The 19,251-nt window shown below is 43.6% G+C and overlaps 1 protein-coding gene and 1 long non-coding RNA gene across 5 annotated transcripts in view; one reads left to right on the forward strand and one right to left on the reverse strand.

The window, feature by feature from the left end:
• The window catches only part of RAP1A (RAP1A, member of RAS oncogene family), a 78,491-nt gene extending 74,252 nt beyond the window's left edge, over positions 1-4,239 (reverse strand). For 2 of the 3 annotated variants that reach the window (XM_053891212.1, XM_053891206.1), the window contains exon 1: positions 4,125-4,231. The gene's annotated coding sequence lies outside the window, so the exon portion shown is untranslated. Of the gene's footprint in view, positions 1-4,124 lie in introns of all 3 variants that reach the window. The other variant, XM_053891216.1, reaches the window with a different exon arrangement.
• Positions 4,240-4,305: 66 nt separating this feature from the next.
• LOC109272046 (uncharacterized) lies at positions 4,306-17,724 on the forward strand. Of its 2 annotated transcripts, none has more exons than XR_002082228.2 (5): positions 4,306-4,409; positions 14,248-14,330; positions 14,474-14,629; positions 16,882-17,035; positions 17,635-17,724. It is a non-coding gene; the product is annotated as an uncharacterized LOC109272046 (long non-coding RNA). The 2 variants fall into 2 exon arrangements; XR_002082230.2 differs by having other exon boundaries at positions 4,346-4,409; positions 14,253-14,330.
• Positions 17,725-19,251: the final 1,527 nt, after the last annotated feature.

Genomic DNA, 19,251 nt, shown 5'->3' on the forward strand with positions numbered 1-19,251 from the left:
GGTGGTGAAGTTCTCTGCTTATGCCAAATCGAACCATCTAGATTCCAGAACTAGAAACTCCAAGCAATGCCCTCACAGTGGTATAATTTCTATCCAAACAGACTGGTATCATTCTCCCTTTGAAACTCAAAAAAATGTCAACAATGCAATGCTAACCTTATTTAACAGAAACAATGGTCTCTGTGTTTTGAATAACTGTAAAGAATTATAACAATCTAAAAATTCAACTAAGTACTAGTTGCATAATTTATTGCAAAGAACAAAACATGGAGCTGTCAGTTTTAAGATTATAAAGACATGCAAAACAAATTACACAAATTGCAGATATCATTTAAAAATCCCTTTGTAGGGGCACCTGGATGGCTCGGTCAGTTAAGCATCTGACTCCTGATTGCAGCTCAGGTCATGATCTCACAGTTTGTTTGTGAGATCAAGCCCTGCATTGGGCTGTGCTGAAAGCATGGGGCCTGCTTGGGATTCTCTCTTTCTTCCTCTCCCTCCCTCCCTTCCTCTGTGCCTCTCCCCCATTCGTTCATGCTCTCTCTCTTTCAAAGTAAACATTAAAAATTAATTAAAACTCCCTTTGTAAGAAAAAAAAGTAATTATCAATATGAAGAATTAGATGCTTGATTGGAAAGTCTATTTTATATAAAAGATTAACAGCCATATAATAACAAAGTTCACAAATGATAGTAAACTTTTAGCAAGATAGCAAGATTTTAAGTTACTTAACGATTCGAATCTAAGTTACAACAGAATGTAAAACTCCCTGAGGACAAAGACCCTGTCTAATTCATCTCCATATCCCGAACAATCAGCACTCTCTTGTTAAATGTTGAAGAGAGAGGTGAACAAACATATGAACTCTAAATTCAAGCTATTGGGAAATTCAACCTAACAACCTAAAAGATATTTTTTTATAACTCAAATGACTTTTTAAGTAATAAATAATAATACTCAATGCCAGTGACAACTGTCTTGATACTTAAGACTGATGACTGTGGCTATCACTTTAATTAGTACAACGTATTCTTGGAAGGAATTCACAGATACATCAAGAAGACAAGTAAATTCATATACTTTGATTCAGCAGTCCTTCTTCCGGAAATTAATCCCAAAGAAATATTCCAGAAGAAAGAAAATGTTGCATATACAAAAGTGTTTATTTCATTATTTTAGTTAGGGGAAACAAACTGCCTATAATGCCCAACAAAGGGTAGATGAACTACTTTGCAACCTCCGAAAAAGGTTTAAAATAAAGATTAACCTCCTAATTGGTCTTCCTGCTCACACTCTTGCCCACCTCAACTCCCTGCCAAGCTGATTTCCACACAGAACGATTCTCAGAAACTCTTCTCCGTAAAATCCTCCAATAGATGGTTGCTCATCTCAAAGTAAAATCCAAAGTTCTTACAATGACCTATAATGCTCAGTTACTTCTCTAACCTAAACTCTCACTCCCTCCTGCTCACTGTCTCCCTAGCTGTTCTCAAAAAGGACAAATATACTGAGGGGGTCTTTGCGCCTGTAGTCCTCTCGGCCTATAACCTTCTTCCCTAAGACAGTACACATAACTCGCTTCTTTCAGGTCTCTGCTCCAGTCGCATGTCTTCCCTGCCACCGTTTCTCTCTTTCCCCTCCCCTACTTCACTCTTCTCCATAGCTCTTATCGTCTAACATAGTCTATGTTTATTTGGTTACGGCCCATCTCTCCTGATTAGACTATAGCTCTACGACAACAAGAACTCGATTTTATTCACACAATAGGCATTCAAAAAGCATTTGTTGAATTAATATTAAAGGTTGATACAATAATTTTTAACTACATGAAAAACCATGCATATAAATATGATTGGAGGAGAACAGGAAAAATGAATAGTTTGATTTGTGAAAATGTTCACGTGCTGATATTATTAAGCAGTTTATACAATAAAAATTACGTCAGTTGTGATTATGATTTTAGGCTGCCAAAAGTCTCTATAACAATCTTATTTCTTTGGAAGCCACTAGTGTATTGATTTAAAACTGACTAGTACTAGTTATTAGTGACAACTTTTCCTCCTAAAATTGTAAGAACAATTACTCCAAAATCTTGTTCCTAAAGACCAAAGTTTAGTCTAAAGTGTCAACACTGTCAATCTTGAGGTTCACACAGAAAGTGAACAGTTTTAAACAGTTTTAATATGGAACTGAATAATACTCAGGATTCCAGTTTACTTTTGAGACAGGTATCTATGTTTGGCTTCAGAGTGTCCCTGAAACTGGTCTAGTACTTTTTTTTTTTTTTTTCCTGGGGAAAGAGTCTATATATTCCATCATAATCTCAAAGGTGTCAGTGGCCTAGAAAAGGTTAAGAACTACTATTTTATATCGGAAGTAAAATGCAATATTCTACTATAAGCCATCTCTCAAAAGGACAGAATATGGATAACACCTAGACACATCTTTGTAATCATTCAATTCATCCACAAACTACTGAGTGCCTCCCTTGTGCCAGGCACCGTGTGATCCTCAATACCTCACACCTAATCACATTTTGCAGTGCAGAATTCAAAATACCAAGGAGACAGGATTCAGTGAAACGCCAGACTAAAAAACAGCTTCAACCGATGCAAATATAATGTCAAAACAGAAAGTGTTGTAAGAAATCCTAATAAAGACAGAAAGAAAGGGGCTCCGGGACTGATTTAGTGATTATTATGTCAAAATACTGCAGATATCAATTACACGAAAAGAAAAGAAAAAGTACACGTACACATGCCCGCCCCCACACACTGACAGGAAACCAGAAGAAAAGTTTCCAAATCCTGTTTCCAGCAGCATCCCTTCTGAGACTGCCCTACAGCATGCTTCTGAAGGTAGGAGCCCCACCTTAAAACCAAGAGCTGATACCTTACTCCTGACGGTGATGAAAACAGAAAGAATCCTCATCCCACATCCAGGAAGCAGAAAACTGTGGCCACCTGTAAGGCCCTGGCCCCTTAACCTCCTACCCTGGTACTCCCTTGTCTCTTATACTCTCCTCCCTTCAAAGCAGTGACAAAACCATCTTCCCTCCCAAAAAGGAATACATAACTCAGTCATAGTTCTTTTTTCCAACAAGAGGTCAAAAGGTCCCCCAAACTCTCGGTGCTTCGCCCTGCGAGGAGATCCCAGTTCTCGGGCGCAAGAATCTTCCCCCTCACCTTCTCCCTTTAGCAGTAAATTACACAATTCGGCTGAAGACACCGTCCTTAACTTCCTGAGGGGGACAAGTGACATTCCTACCGGCCCCAGTCTGAAGGAAGACAAGAATCACACGGTGACCCCTTCCCTCACAAAATTCAGGGATGAAGCAGAGACCCAAGAAGGGCAACGCCGAAAAGGCGAACACATGGCAAAGCTACGGAAGACGTGGGGGAAAGAGGGCGGGAAAGGGGCAGGGAGGTGGAGTGGGGCGTAGAGATGTCAGCCCTCGGCACGGGTGGTGGGGGGCAGGGGGGAAGGAAGGAAAGGGAGACCCCGACCCTGCCAGAAGTGAACGCAGGGAGGGCAACGCTCCCGCCTACTCTCCGCACCTCTCTAGCAGAGGAGGGAGGACAGAAAATTCACCTAACCCTCCAGCCCCCTCTTCGCGTGCCCCCCAAGGGGAGAGCTGGGTTGGAGGGAAGGTCTGACCCTAGTCTGGGGACATGCACGAAGAGGGAAAAGGTAGCGATGTCCAAGCTTCTGCATCTCTCGGGCAGTGAGTGGCGAGGGCACTGTGTCCGAGGAGATGGCGAGGGAAATGGGCTTGTGCCATGACACCTCGGGGAGTTGGAGGGTGGGGGACACAATGTCCTCTTTCTCTCCCACACCCGGCCCGGGCCCCTCCCGTCCGTCTCCCGCAGGCCCCGCCACAGTCGACCGGCTCGGTCCGCGGGCGTGGTTGGCTCTGGCCCCGGCGGCGGCGGCAGGGCCTCCCGGAGCCCCGGCCCCTCCCGCCGGCCAGGCCCCCGGGCCGCCGCCCCGGACACCGAGGGAACGCGGAGGAGGAAGGGGGAGCCAGGGGACTGACCGGCGACATGAGCCACCTCAGCCCAGGCTCGGCCGACCCGCGTCCCCCGCTCCCTCTGGGGCCGGCTGGGCTCCCCGCCCCTCACTCACCCCCCCGGTCCGGCGCCTCCTCCACCTCCTCCTCCACCTCCTCCCTCTTCTCGGCCGTGGCTCCTGCTCCGGCTCTGCGCGGCGACGGCGGCAGCGGCGGCAGCGGCCTCGAGAGCGGCGGCGGCGGCGGCGGCGGCGGCGCCTCCAGAACGCGCACGCACGCAGCACGCTGACCCCGCCCCCAGTTCCACCCCGCCCCTCCGAGTCGCCGTCAGCTAGACTTTGGCCCCGCCTTCCCCACGGCTTTCCGGAGTCCGCTTAAAGGAGCCGCGCAGAGGAGCGTGGTGAGAGCTGAGGATCATGGGGAGGAACGAGGTGTTGGGGTATTGTGAAGAGCTGAGTAGGAGGTTGCGAAAGGCGGGAAACAGAATGAAGGAGAGTCCGACGATTCAGGAGGAATAGAATTTGGAAGGGAATGCAACCATTCAACAAGTACTAACTGAGCACCTAGTAAGTGCCAGGCACTGTCTAGGCGCAAGGGATAATGCCCTAGGCAAGCAAAGGCCCTTGTGAAGCTTGATTCTACTGGGTTGGGAGAGTGGAGACAGACAACAAACTAAACAAAAATTTCAATCCGTATTATGTAGTGTGAAGACAAATAAAACCAGGAATGGAATGACTTTATTGCTGGCCAGATACTGCCCCACAGAGGAGACCTTTGAGCACCTATCATATACATAGGATATGAAGGAATGAGCCTAGCAAATGAGTGTGGAGGTGTGAGGGAAACAGCCTTTTCATGCTGAAAGACAATCAGCCATAAACTCAGAGTTGGGAATACACCTGGTAGGTTACAGGAACAGCAAAAGGCCAGTGTGGCTAAATGGAACCAGCTGGCCAGAGAGTAGCAATAGTTAAGTTGAGAGAGGTTTAGAAGGACCAGATCCTATGGAGCCTTGTGAGTTGTTATAAGAGCAACTGAAAACCATGGGAGGATGAGCAGAGGAATGACCACATCTGATTCACGTTTTAAAAAGTATTCTTGGGGCGCCTGGGTGGCTCAGTCGGTTAAGCAGACGACTTTGGCTCAGGTCATGATCTCACGGTCCGTGAGTTCGAGCCCCGCGTCGGGCTCTGTGCTGACAGCTCAGAGCCTGGAGCCTGTTTCGGATTCTGTGTCTCCCTCTCTCTGACCCTCCCCCGTTCATGCTTTGTCTCTCTCTGTCTCAAAAATAAAAACGTTAAAAAAAAAAAAAAAGTCTTCTTGGGGGGCGCCTGGGTGGCTCGGTCAGTTAAGCCTCCGACTTTGGCTCAGGTCATGATCTCACGGTCTGTGAGTTCAAGCCCGTGTCGGGCTCTGTGCCGACAGCTCAGAGCCTGGAGCCTGTTTCAGATTCTGTGTCTCCCTCTCCCTCTGCCCCTTCCCTGTTCATGCTCTGTCTCTCTCTGTCTCAAAAATAAATAAACGTTAAAAAAATTTTTTTTTAAAAGTATTCTTCGGGCGCCTGGATGGCTCAGTCGGTTAAGCATCCACTGTTGATCTTGGCTCAGCTCATGATCTCCCGGTTGTTAAGATCGAGCCCCAAGTTGGGCTCTTCACTGATGGCGTGGAGCCTACTTAGGATTCTCTCTTTCTCTGCCCTTCCCCCACTCACAAGTACTGGAGCTCTCTCTCAAATAAATAACCTTAAAAAAATGTTTTTAAAGTTATTCTTGCTAATATGTGTAAAATACACAATAGGGAAGCACAAATGTCTGCAGGAAGACCCCTAAGGATGTTGGTGGTGGTAGGTAACTTGTATGGCAGCAGAGAAACGGTAAGAAGGCTTTTCAGATATATTTTGGAGTGGATTTGGCAGAGAGTGTGTGAAGGAACAAACATCATGGATGATTCCTAGGTCAAGGCCTGAAGGATGGGTTAATGGTGGTGCCATTTAATAAGATGGGGAAGACTCAACAGGAGAAATTTGGGGATGGGGGAAATCAGGAGTTCTGTTTTGTACATGTTACATGAAGTGCTTGTTATGCACCCACATGGAATATTGAGTACAACAATTGGATATATATTTGGGATTCATCAGCATAGATGCTTTTTAAGCCTTAAGTCTACATGAAAGCACTTAGGGAGGGAGAGTACTGGAGGAGAGGACTAAGAGGAATCCAACACTTGGAGATTAAGTAGAAAAGGAGGAAGGGCTACCAGTCAGATCAGAGGAATACCAGGAAAGGGTGAGTGATGGAAGATAAGAGAATTGTTTCTGGAAGGTGAGAGTCATCACTCTTATCAAATACTGCTGAAATAAATAAGCTGAGGACAGAGTTTGAACACTGGATTTGGCCGGATGAGGGTTACTAATGTCCTTGATGAAAGCAGTTTCAATGGTTCACAGGGGAGAAAGTCTGATTAGGGTGTGTGAACAAGAGAATGAGAAGTGAGGAAGAGAGAGTGTGTATAGCAAGTCTAAACAGCTCTTGAAGAGCTTTGCTGTCAAGGGCAACTGAGAAAAGGGCAGTACCCCAGGGGTATTTGGGATCAAGGGAGAGTATTTTAAGATGGGAGGAACGATCCTTTAGAGAGATAAATATGATAGCACAGAAGATAGGAGACAAGTGGAGAAAGATTGTCCTCAAGAAGAGAAGCAATGATGTCCTAGTGAAGGGCATGGCCTCGGGTAGGAATAAGGACTGTATGTTCACACACTATTTTTGGAGAGAAGGCAAAGTCTGTGGGTGCAAATGCAGGTAGGTTAAGTAGTCCATTTGGTGATGGCATGCTTAGGCCACTGCAGAGCAGAAGGGGACAGGTGGAAGCTAACACGCAGCCCCTGTACTGCCAACCAAGCAGCTATGAGGCCATACCCATCTGGAGGAAGCAGGGGTGGGGAGGGGCACCTCTTCTAATTACTCCAGCTGGAGGGGGTGGTGCCTTTTAGCAATTTGACCCACCCTCCTACACACACACACACACACACACACACACACACAGTGTGTATATTTTCCCAGTTTACATTGAGTACTGTATGTGCTAGCTACCTCACTGGATCTGATGAGATAGATCTGGGCTATATGCTTTCCTTTACTCTATGCGATAAAAACTGTGAATGGGGAGGGGCTATTGGCTATTTAAGGAGCTAAAAGAAGGTGAGCAAGACTTCTCTTGAAGCATTGAAGAGTTACTAGAGAAGTGTGGTGTAGACAACACTGAGGAGGACCCTCTTGAGCTGGTGGTCCTATATTCAAAGTGAGACCATTAGGCAAAGTTGTATGGTTCTCTCCAGCCACATTCCATTGCTTGAGGGATTGAAGGAGAGTTGAATTTGACCAGGGCTGGGTTTGCTGATGAAAGTCAATGAGAAGGTGAGGAAGTCTACACCAGGGAGTGGTTGTAGTGATAGCCCCTTGGAACCTACACTGGGAGGGAAGAGAGGCAAATAATACAACAGTGGGGTCAAGGGTTTGGTGGTCCCTGTGAGAAAGAGGAAACAGTGAAATAAGTGAGGAAAGGGGACTTTCCAAGGATCAAGCATGGGGAAGGGTGAGTGAGGGCGTTGGGAAAGAGGAAGTGAAGGTATCTATGAGGAAAAAATAGGCTCAGGGAGGAGCCTTGGAACCGAAGAACCAGCAAGGCCCTTGGGTTCTTGCCCTGTGGCAGCACACTTGAGCCATTGGTTGGGAGCAGGTTGAGGGAGCTGCACAAGCTGGGGAGAAACTGAGCACAGCAGGGAATAAGCCACCTGGATTCTGCCAGGTCCCTTTACAAGCCTTTGGGGAGCCGACTGGGTGCTTTGCTTTACCTGCCTTTTTTTTTCACCGAGGACACCCACGCATTTGTGTAGACATTTTATTCTGCCTGGTGTTTGACAGAAACCAAGTGACATCTTTCCTCCTGATATCCCTTTTCTGCTTATGACACTATCTTTTTCAGTTACTCAACTGCCAAGCCTCAGCTGCCTTTAATCTTCCCCATCCCTGTGTCCAGTTAGTCCCCAAAGTGTAGCAATCTGTGCCGTCCGATAGAACATTATGCCATGTTCTTTATCTACATAGTCTGGTACAGCAGCCAATGTGGCTATCGAGCACTTGAGATGTGGCTAACATGACTGAGGAATTGGATTTTAAATCTTATTTAACTTTAACGGATTTAAATTAGGCTTAACGAGGCACATATACCTGGGGGATACTGTATTGGACAGATGGGTAGAGGTCCTTCCTACACAATGTCTCTTCTTTTTATTTTTTTAAATTGTTTTTTAATGTTTATTTATTTTTGAGAGAGAGAGACAGAGCATGAGCGGTGGGGGTGGGGGAGGCACAGAAAGAAAGGGCGACACAGAATCTGAAGCAGGCTCCAGGCTCTGAGCTGTCAGCACAGAGCCTGACGCAGGGCTCGAACTCACAAACTGTGGGATCGTGACCTGAGCCCAAGTTGAGCGCTTAACTGACTGAGCCACCCAGGCGCCCCACAGTGTCTCTTCTGCTTCTCTCCACCTCTGCTGCCATGCCTGATTACCTCTAGTCCAGACTTTTCCCATAGTCTCCTCTTTGGTCTCCTGCTTAGTTACTTCCCCTGCCATCTGTCATGTGTTCTTGCCAGAGCCACCTCTCTAAACGGTGGCCACATTGTGACCCCACCCTATTTTTAAAATTATTGCTATTTCTCTGTCAATTTCAAACTGGCATTTGCCCCGTGATGTGCATCCATCCCACTTTTCCAGCCTTCCCTTGCACGGCACCCTTATTTAGAAAGAGCTGTTCCTCAAGCAAAATGGAACTACTGGCTGTAATTCCTACCAACTTTTTACAGAGGAGCCAACCTGTTTGCTTAAATTGTCTCCGCCTGGAATAGTGCCCCCCATTCCCTCTTCCAGCCCCCACATCTGTTGAAATCCTTGGAGGCCTGTCTCAAATTGCAGCAGCTACCTGGAACCTTTTCTGATTTTTCCTCTCCTCTGAAATCCCACAGTTTCTGTTTTCACCTCACCTGTGGCACCTGCAAGCTGCCTTGTCGTATGTATTGTGTTTTCATTTTATTCCCGTCACTACATTTCCCTCCTTGCCGATCACTGTGTTTTAATCACGTTAGTGTCCCCTTGTCAGTCTTGCACCTTATATGTATGAGGTAATCCTCAATTAGCCACTGCATTGAATTACACGCTTTCATGGAAAGTGAAGCGAATTTATGCCTCTCCCTGACTGCGAGTACTATCACTAACCCCCAGAGAGAATGTTGTTATACCCTCGGAGAAACAAAACGGAAAAGAAGCAGAAGAAACCAAAAAAACCCACAATCATTCCATGGCACTTCTGTTACAATTGAGAATTCATTAGGTCAGAGCGCCAGGTTTGGGGCAGAACTCTGGGAAATTAAGAAGAAATGAATGAAAGAAGAAGAACAAGCAGGAAAAAACCTGAGAAACAGGTATTTGAAATAGATCATAATCATGACACATCTGGTAGCCAGTTTCTAGAGCATTCTGGAAACAACGTGGAGGTAGATGAGTCTTTGTCCCAGGAGTTGGATGACTTGGGGCTGAGCGATGAGGACAGTCTTACCTACAACCCCCTACCTCGACCAGCAAATGGACTCTTCTGTCTGCTGAACTTGACTGCCACAACATCTGTGTCTACGCTGTGCTGACAGGGTATTGATTTGCCTTTCTGTTTTTCTAAGAAAAGATAATTTTCAGGAGAATATTCTTTTGATCGCTTTCATCATTGGACTCGATGAACTGACCTTAAAATTAAAACAAAAGCAAACACATAACCATGACATTTCCTAACATGAGATTCAAACTTTTGAAGAGAAGTGGACTGTGTTTGTTTTCATGCTACTGTTTGCTGAGAATTTCTTCCAAGTGCTTTCCAAACTTAGGGTGCTTTTACAACTCAGTTCTATTTTGTAATCCTAGGGAGCGTCGTCAGCACACTTAGAACTGGCAGGGCCAGCATAGTTAGCAACTCTTAGGGTCAATTTATGGAAGACGTCTTTAAGAAGCATTCAGATTGTGATACAAATCAGTAAGAAGAGGCTTCCATCCAATAAATGTTTAGAAAATGTATTTTTAGACCAGGATTCCTGGGAACCTGTAACCCAACAGAATTACATATGCTAAATCCTGCAATACCTAATACACTTTTCTTGTTGGTGCGGTGGTTTAAAGGATTTGAAAAGCAGGCATATTTTACACAAAAAAACATACCTCACACATATAGGACCTTACACACATTTATTCAACAAGTTTTAACTGAGTGCTTGCTACTTTATGCTTGTTGCTACAGATATAAGTGACCGGGCATTGGTATACCATTTTACAGTTTTCAAAATGACACCACAGTGCCTAACTTAATCCTACAAACAAATATCATTAAAGTAGGTTTAAGTCTCATTTTGCAGAGGGGAAAACTTGCTCAAAGGGATTAAATGAACTGCACAGAAGCCGAGCTATTCATTGGCAAGATCTCAAACTGGAACCCAGATCTTTCGGTGTCAAAACATTGGTTGAATTAGAATATAAGTTCCCCGAGGGCACAGACTTGATCCGTTTTGTTCATTACTATATTCCCAGAGCCCAAAATGTACCAGGCATATTGTGGGTTCTCAATAAATGTGTGTGTGTGTGTGTGTGTGTGTGTGTGTGTGTGTGTGTGTGTGTTGTGGAGAGAGGGCTGGGGAGAGAATATAAGCCAACCATCTAATTCATTAGCATATTTTTATATTTTAATTAATTACATGCTAAGCTGATCTTTTCTATATTAGTGCTATTCAGAGTATGGTTCAAAGACTGGTACTGGTCCATGAATTTTTTTATTGCCAGGTGCCTTAGCCCATTTTGGGCTGTTGCAACAAAATACCACAGGCTGCATAGCTTATAAGCAACAAATTTATTTCTCACGTTCTGGAGGCTGCAAGTCCGAGATCAAAGTGTCAGCAAGGTCACGTTCTGGTTAGAGCCTGCTTTCTGGTTTATAGTGGTGCCTCCTTGCTGTGTCCTCACCTGGTGGATGGGACTAGGATCTCTCTGGAACCTTTTTTTACAAGGGCACTAGTACCATTCATGAAATTCCACTCTTATGACCTAAGCACCTTCCAAGTCCCCACCTCCTAACACCATCATCTTTGGGGGTTAGGATTTCAACATATAGATTGGGGGGTGGATACAAGCATTCAGATCTTAGCACCAGTTGGCCTTAATGACAGAAAATGAGAGTGAGCATTTAGAATCCCTTGTGGCAACTTGACATCGCTGTGACATACAAGAAGCAATCAGTAGGCTTGTCCAGTTGAGCAGGGCAGAAACCAGTTCAGGTGTTGCCCGACTGCCTTGTGTGGTGAGTCACGTGGTATGAGCTGGATACTAGTTATAAAGCATCCAACTTTTTTTTTTAAACTTTTGACCCTCTTCACCCATTTTTCCTCCCCTCCCACCCCCACCTCTGGCAATCACCGATTTGTTCTCTGTTTCTATGAGCTTAGAGTTTATTTTGGTTTGGTTTTGGTTTTTAGATTCCAAATATAAGAGACATTTTATGATATTTGTGTTTCTCTGTCTGACTTATTTTACATGTATATGTGTGTGTATATATCTCTATTTCTTCATCCATTCATCCATCCACGGACATGTAAGTTGTTTCCATATTTGGCTATGATAAATAGTGCTGCAATGAACGTGGGGGTGCAGGTATCCTTTTGAGTTAGGTTTTCATTGTCTTTGGATAAATACCCAGAATTGGAATTACTGGATCATATGTAGTTCTGTTTTTCATTTTTTGAGGAACCTTCATACAGTTTCCCATAGTGGTTGCACAAATTTACATTCTCACCAACAGTGCACAAGATTCCCTTTTCTCCATATCCTCCCCAACACCTGTTGTTTGTTGTTGTTGTTATGCTAGCCATTCTGACAGGTGTGAGGTGGTATCTCATGGTGGTTCTGATCTGCATTTCCCTGATGATGAGTGATGTGGAGCATTTTTTCACGTACCTGTTGGCCAGCTGCATGCCTTCTTTGGATCTTCTGTCCATTTTGGGGGGGTTGTTTGGTTTGTTTATTTGCTTCTTTTTTTTTTCTTTTTTTTTTTTTGGCTATTGAATTATTTGAGTTCTTTATACACTTTTGATAATAACCTCTTTCAGATATAGGACTTGCAAATCTTTTCTCCCAGTAAGTAGGTTGCCTTCTTATTTTGTTGATGGTTTCCTTTTCTGTGCAGAGTTGTTTTAGTTTGATGTAGTCCCATTTGTTTATTTTTGCTTTTGTTGCTCTTATTTTTGGTGTCAGATTTTAGAAAATTATTGCCACTCTTATGTTTTTCCCTAATGGGGGGGGGATTGTAAATGGGATTGTTTTCTTAATTTCTCTTTCTTAGAGTTTATTGTTAGTGTGGAAATTTTGGTGCATGTGCATCAATTTTGTATCCTGCGGTATTATCTAGTTCATTTACTCTAATACTTTTTCAATAGAGTCTTTAGGGTTTGTTTTTTTTTTTATATAATATCATGTCATCTGCAAATAGTGACTGTTTTACTTCTTCCTTTTTAGTTTGGATGCCTTTTCTTTCTTTCTTTCTTATGCCTAATCTTCGAGGAAAAGCTTTCAGATTTTTACTATTGAGTATGATATTAGCTTTGGGGTTGTCCTATGTAGGCTTTATGTAAGGGTCTGTTCCCTCTGTTCTCTCTATACCCTCTTTGTTTTTCTCATAAATGGATGTCGAATACTGTCAAAGGCTTTTTCTGCATCTGTTGAGATGATCATATGATTTTTATTCTTCATTTTGCTCATGTGGTGTATGACATTAACTGATTTGCAGATGTTGAACCATCCTTGCATCCCTGGAATAAATCCCACTTGATTATGGTGTATGATCCTTTTAATATATTGTTGAATTCAGTTTGCTAATATTTTGTTAAGGATTTTTACTGTATCCATCAGGGATATTGGACTGTAATTTTTTTTCCTGTGGCATCCTTGTCTGGTCTTGGTATCAGGGTAATGCCAACCTTGGAAAATGAGTTTGGAAGTATTCCCCTCTTCTATTTTTTTTTTTTTTTTGGAAGAGTTTAAGAAGGATTGGTATTCTTCTTTGAATGTTTGGTAGAATTCACCAGTGAAGCCATCTGGTACTGGACTTTTGTCCATTGGGAGGTTTTTGATTACCGATTCAACCTGCTTATTGGTAATTGGTCTGTTCAGATTTCCTATTTCTTCATAAGTTAGTCTTAGTAGATTGCATGTTTCTAGGGATTTAATCATCTATTTAATCCTAACCAGTTTGGCTATTTGTCACCCACCTTCTTCTCCTCCTGGATATTCTTTACTTTTTTGGAAAGAGAACACTTCACGCCTTTGGAATAAAAGAGTTAACAACAGATGTGAAATAACAAAACAAAACACACAAAACTGCTTTTCACCACAGAAGCTATATCTCCTGATCTTATGCTGTGGAGGCATCATTGTTCAGGAATTAAATATATGGTTTCTGGAGTGAGACTTCTTGTGTTTAAACACAGGTTCTGCCACTTACCGACTGTGCAAACTTGGGCAAGTTGCTAAACCTCTGGCAGCCTCAGTGTTCTTATCTGTGATATAATAAAAGTACAGAATTTCACAGGGTTTTGGTAAAAATTATGTGGTCAGACATGTACAGTGGTTTTCACAGAGCCTGTCACATAATGACAAAATGCTGCTTTATGTTATAAGAAATATTATCTATCATTTCATCTTGGGCTCATAAAAATTCATGCTGCTTGAAAGATTTAAAAAATATTGACTATGAAGGTGATTCTGTAACTATCCAGGCTTGTAAATAGATGGTCGCTTTTCAATTATTCACATTATTAAAAGATAATGAACATCAGCTAATTCCAAGTTCCCTTATATTTGCTTTTTAGTACTTTGGGGGACATTTGTCTTTTTAAAAAATTTTTTTAAGTTTATTTATTTTGAGAGAGACAGAGACAGCAAGCGTGGAGGAGGGGCAGAGAGAGAAAGGGAGACAGAGAATCCCAAGCAGGCTTTGCGCTGTCATTGCAGAGCCTGACGTGGGGCTCAAACTCACGAAACCACGAGATCATGACCTGAGCTGAAACCAAGAGTCAGATGCTTAACCAACTGAGCCACCCAGGTGCCATGGGACACTTGTCTTTTATGTGGCCATTAGATGCAGTTTCTATTTCTGCAGCACAGGTTGCTCGGGCGGTAAAAGAAGGCAGGTGCGTGTCCTGAAATGCATGAAGTACATCCTAGTGGAGAGTGCACACACAGGTAAGCAAGAGCTGTTTGCTCGGTGATGTGTGTATTGCCTACTTATATGTTTTATGCCACAGACTTTATCTGCAGGGTCCCTTCCTGCTAAGTTGTAGCCAGCTCATTCTTTTCCATTTCCTTCTGGGAACACCGTCATCTAGAAGGAAGCAGCTACTCAGCCATGCGGCACTGTAACTCCTAGGAAGAATCAAGGATTTCTGCAGCAAGGAAATTGGATACGGATGAACACCAGGGAGGACACTGCTGGCCACTGAAGGGAAAGCCCAATGTAGGCAGGAGGCCAGAATGCACCAACGGTAAGCCAAGTTTTTTCTTATCAGAAGAGAAAAGCTTGCACTTAACTGCACTATCAAGGAAAAGACGGTCCCCAGCCTTCAGTAAGTGGAGGGAAAAGGAATCCAGGAGGGCTTGCCCTAGCTTTGTGGATATGAGTTAACATTATTTATTCTGTAATAAAACTCAAGCACATGTAAACCACTGAATTAGGCAACCTGAATATATACAGAATTTATAGAAGGCAGGATAGTGTGGTTAGGTTTGCTAGATTTAGCGAGTGAAAAGACAAGATGTCCGGTTAAATTTGAATTTCATATAAACAAACATGTTTTTAGTATAACTATGTTCCATGCAATATTTGGGGTTTGTTTATCTGAAATTCAGGACATTCTGTATTTTATCTTGCAACTCAAAGTGTGATTAAACATGTAGACTGTGGAACCATACTGTGTAAGTTCAAAATCTGGTCCTGCCGCTCATCCGCTACGTGACCTTGGTCATGTTACTTAACCTCTCTGAGCCTCGGTTTCTCTGTGTATAAAACGAAAACAGCATTTACCTCATTGAATTGTTGTGAAGATTAAATAATACATAAAAATTCGTAATGGTAACTGACACATAGTGAATGCTGATAAAAATACCAGCTACTTTTGTAGGAAGCATAAGTGGTTATTTACTACCTCCAAATGTTTTCTTCAGTTGACATTATGATTCCAAGTACCTTTTACAAAAAAACCTAGGTGGAGATGGTTTTGTCTCCTATTTTCACGTTATTTTCAATTTTGTTTACAGCCAATGAAATTAGTATAACTTTTAGGACCGCTATCTATTGCATAAAGGAGCACACAACCAACATCTTATCATCAGGTTTCCTGTTTTTCCCTGGTGGCCTAACACATCAGCCCAATCTTAAAGATGTCCTAAAGGCCAAATTTCCTCTGAGAAATGTGTTGAAACTTTCGCAAAGTACTACTTGAGTATTTACTAGGTGAAACTCAGGAGCCAATACCAGCTCTAGCATGGGGTTTTGTCAGAAGGGTATTTGCTGTAATGGGATTTCTGTGCTCTGTAGGTTGCTTAAGAGCAGCCACTTCGTATGGAGTTACAGTTCTTGCATATAACAGGATTCTGTTAGCACAAAGTTGAGAATCAGACAAGCAGAAATATTACTACAATAGTAGACTTAGTATCCAAAAATCTGGTTCTACCACTCAACACGAGTCGCCTGGTACTTTTGAACATTTGCTTCCTCATTTATAAAATGAAAACATCAATACACCTTAAAAGGCAAGAATCAAGTTAAATGAGATAACGTAATGGACAATACGGTACTAGGAATAACAGAAGTACTCCGTAAGTATTCTTAACATGAATCTGCTTATTCATTACAAGGAAGATTGAACACCAGAACACAGAAAGTTCAGAACACTGAACACAGAAAGACTGAAGCCTGGGGTTTGTGCTACTTTATATGGCTGAGCTAAAACAGTAACTCCTTACTTTGTCCATGTCTGCTTCTGGATGAGAACCAATAATTTCTAAACAATGATACAACCTAAGGGGAATTCAAGCAAGGACTGCATCTTTCCCATTGACAGTAACTCTGTGTGTGTGTGTGTGTGTGTGTGTGTGTGTGTGTGTGTGTGCGCGCGTGTGTGTGTGTTGGAGGCAGGCAGTGGTGAGACAGGGAAAGGTCAGGGAAGGAGTTGGAAATTTCTTTTTCATTTAATAACTAGGTTGAGCCAGATACTGATGTTTGTGTGTGAAAAAATATTAGTTTGAGGCCAGAAAGCAGAAAACACACTTCCAGTAAATTTACAATATTAATTTTGAGTTTCAGAAGCAAATCCCAAATGCAAACCAGATTCAGAAATTATGACCTCAGCTTTTCCAGAGTGTGTACTGATTAGGCTTTTGCAGATTAACCAGAGGTAGAACGTCTTAGGGGAAAAACCTAGGAGAGAAAAATAGAATTCATGAGAACATCCAAACTCAGAGAGTGAAATTTCCTGTCTTTGCGTTTGCTGCTGACTGAAGGAGTATGGGCTTTTCTAAGGAGGAGAGAGGGGTGAACTTAGGGTTTTGTCAAGGGGATTACCAAGGGAAGTAGTTGTTTATGGACTGGAAGGTGGTAAGGAGTCCGTGGCTTTGCAGGGCAATACATGATGGCAAAGTAGGGCAACGATGCTGGAAGTTGTAGAATGAGCTAGATGACTACTTTGAAAGTCAGTTCATAAACATTTATATATTAAGTATCAACTATGTTATTAAGCTTTCAGGGGATACAATGACACATAAAGCACAGACAGTGAGACCTGAGAGGAAGAAGATAAAAGGAAGGCTGTGGAACCAGAGTGTTAAGAAATCTCATAGCTGACAATTTGCTAGCAAAGAACAGGATGCCTACAAAATTCGTTAAGTGTCAGGTATGCTGGGGACGTGGCTGACGGCCTTGCCTGAGCTTTGAACTTGGCAAAGGGTAGAGGGGAAGCATTTCTCGAGGCCTTCCCTTGCCTCCTATAGAACAGAGGTGCTCGGTGTAAAGGAAGAAAAGCCAGAGCATGTGCATCTCTGGACAGGGGTCTGAAATGAATCATAATCTTCCTGGGGGAAAGGGGGAGTGGGGGAGGGGAGTTGTAGGGTCTCACCTCCCCTCTCTTCATCCCCTGAGCTGTCATTGCCAAAATGAACAGATTATCACAATTTCAGCCCATGCAGCTATCTCGCTAATGTTCATTTGCTGATTTTAATGAGTTCCAGAACCAATTTGTGATCTTATAATCAGCTCAGGTTCACCGCTGAAAGAAAGTGCTGTAAGTCTTGTTAGAGAAGTCAGCGCTGCAGAATGCAGATACATTGATATGAAAATGAATTCAAATGAATTCTTCGGGGCATTGTAAGGCTTCCAAGTTCCCCCGATACCATTCAGCACAAAAATGTTAGGTGTTGGATGTCCTGATGAGCCGGCTGGGGTACAATACCTGTCTTTGCAAACTACATTCATCTCCTTTTGTTCTCTCTTCAGATTTCACAGCTTCCTCTGCTCTGCCTAAAAAGGAAAACTCACATCTTCAAGCTGTTACAATAAAACTATTGGCAGTATGTAAAGTGAGAACAGAGCCTTGCCTTAATTTATTGCACCATGTAGATTTATTACACATCAGGGTAATAATAACAACACCATGACTCGCCGCCTGATAATCTCCTGTGCTCCAGTAGGAGTGCGGGGGAGGGAGCCCGCGGGCCCTGTAGACTCCCTGTATGGTGCTGAGCGATCTGGGCACGCTCCTGGCCCAGTGCCACCAGATGATGTGGTACTACTGGACCGCGTGGCGTCAAGATGTGTTGCAGAGCTGGTGAGGAGATGTAGCCTTTAGACGGAAAACACTGGAGGCCATTGGCCAGGCCTGTAAGTAGAGTGTGTCCCCAGTTGCTCACTGCCAGGGGAGTAGGCATCCCAGCTACCTTCTTATCAGAGGCTCCTCTACCTGAAACCTGATGAGATCACAGGTTCAGAACCTCCACGGGGCATTTTACCTGCCTTTAGAGGGCACCACACTTAGAATCTGGGACCTTCCAAGTTAAATATGTTCAGTGTCTGAGGAACAAGTTGACCAAATTCAGGGTTAAAGACAATCACGCCTCAGGCCACGGGTCTCTCCTTCCGAGTGCTGGCCTCGCTTCTGGGCTGCTTCTCTGTCTTTTCATGACATCTGAGTCCTGGGGGTGCCCAATCCGTCTTGGCTGCTTCCAGGGAAACTGCTCCCAGGCACTCAGGCACTCAGCCTGCCCACGGTGACAGTGACATCCTCACAGAGGACAGCGTTCATCAGAGGTGCCCCCCTGCTGCTCTGCTTGCTCTGGAAGCCTCTCATTAGGGTTTCTAATTTTTAAGATAATGGGAACTTAATGGGGATTATTTTGATTTTCTCTCGCCAGCCAATGTTTTAGCCCTGCTGCCCCCAGCTGCACTGCCTGAACAAATTGCATTCTGAGCAAGCGAAAGCTGTGGCCCAGGAGACTGCTGACATGACCTCAGAAACACACAGTCCAATCCTACTGCCTGATTTTCTTTGCTCTTGTACTGAGACCTTTGCCTGTAACAGTATTTGGGTTTCTGGCCATCTTGGTGACCACTTTGGACCTGCCTTCCCCCTCCCATCCCCCCCACTGAATTTTAGAGGGAAACATCTTTAAAACACATCAACGAACGAATCAATTAATTAATTCTCAGCATTGGTGAGGCTCGGGCTCCTATTCCTCTTCTCCTCCTTCCAGGTTTTGTAAAAATGGAGAATTTGATCGACCCATAATCTGTTACCTGGCTATACTCTGAGACAGAGAGTTGCTCTCTGAGACAGACAGTTCCAAGACTGAAAGGATGGAGAATCATGTATGATTAACCCTCAGAATAATCAATGACCTCAATAATTATATTTTGAAGCCATTAGGTCCTGGGGATCCAAAGACATTGTCCCTATCCTCTCTCAAAGCTTTGGTTTTCTTCTCAATAAACAAACTTAAGTTTGTTTGTTTTTGCATTGGTAAGTGGTGGCCATTTGGGGTAAACGGACCCTTGGGGATGTTTATCCTGCCCAAATGATGGCAAAAATACAAAGATGTGCAAACCACCATCCTCAGT

This window comes from Panthera pardus, unplaced genomic scaffold, assembly GCF_024362965.1.
Source record: "Panthera pardus isolate Hobbes unplaced genomic scaffold, ASM2436296v1 HiC_scaffold_11, whole genome shotgun sequence".
In the NCBI taxonomy this organism is placed as follows: Eukaryota; Metazoa; Chordata; class Mammalia; order Carnivora; family Felidae; genus Panthera; species Panthera pardus.